We start from the raw sequence: 1,005 nt of genomic DNA on the forward strand, positions 1-1,005 counted from the left end.
ATGGGATATATACATGATTATTACAAAAGTATTTTATCCATGATATTTGCATGATGTATTTATATGCATATGATGATGACTTGATTGTACTGATGTACATGATGTTTAAGTATATGCATGATATGAAAGAGAATGTGGATGAGAAAGATTATGATGACTTGATATTATCAATATGATATTCACGTATGTGTATAATGTGGAAAATGACGATGATGCATATGTGATTTATGTTGTCACTTGCATGAAATGTATGTTACATGTCACGATGAGATTTGCATTAATGAGTGAGTATTGCAAATAAATGACATGCAACTAGTATGATGCGGCAAGATTCGTCCACCGTACGGGGTAGGTTGGACATGAAAGGAGGGCTTGCAATTCCGAGGTCTTGGAGTCCTCGTCCATAGAATACGCCACATACGCAAAGAAAATTGACGAGTCAATGCCTCACTTGCAAGATATTAATTAAATTACACTAAAACTTTGTTTATATGTGCATGTGATCATGAAACCATATTGTATTCACTAAGCTTTTAGCTTATACTATACATGTATATATCTCAGGTGTCATTTGTCAGTAGACGAGTTGAATGAAGAAAGACGGGACTATGTTTTGAATCATGCTTGATTATATATTTTAATTAGCATTGATTACGTTAAAGTATTTTACGCTTCCGCAATTATGTAACGAATTATGTTAAACATATTATGTGTGTTATGAAATTTTAAGTTCGTATTTTTGATCAAGACATAAGTTATTAAGAATGACGTCACGACGCTCGAAAGAAAGAAAAAAAAATCGGGGCGTGACATCATCTTCCTTCCCATTCTACCCTTACCTTTTGAAAAACCCACTTGTATTCTTAAAGAAAACCCTCTTTTCTCCCTTCTCATTTCCCTCTCATTTCTCCAACTGTCTCCCGACCGACCGATAACCGCCCCCCACCTTCTCCAACGTTCGAAAATGGCAAGAATGAAGAAAGCCACCGTTCGTGACCCTCCTCC

The sequence above is a fragment of the Cynara cardunculus genome, unplaced genomic scaffold (genome assembly GCF_001531365.2).
Source record: "Cynara cardunculus var. scolymus isolate 2C unplaced genomic scaffold, CcrdV1 Un_Scaffold_2564, whole genome shotgun sequence".
In the NCBI taxonomy this organism is placed as follows: Eukaryota; Viridiplantae; Streptophyta; class Magnoliopsida; order Asterales; family Asteraceae; genus Cynara; species Cynara cardunculus.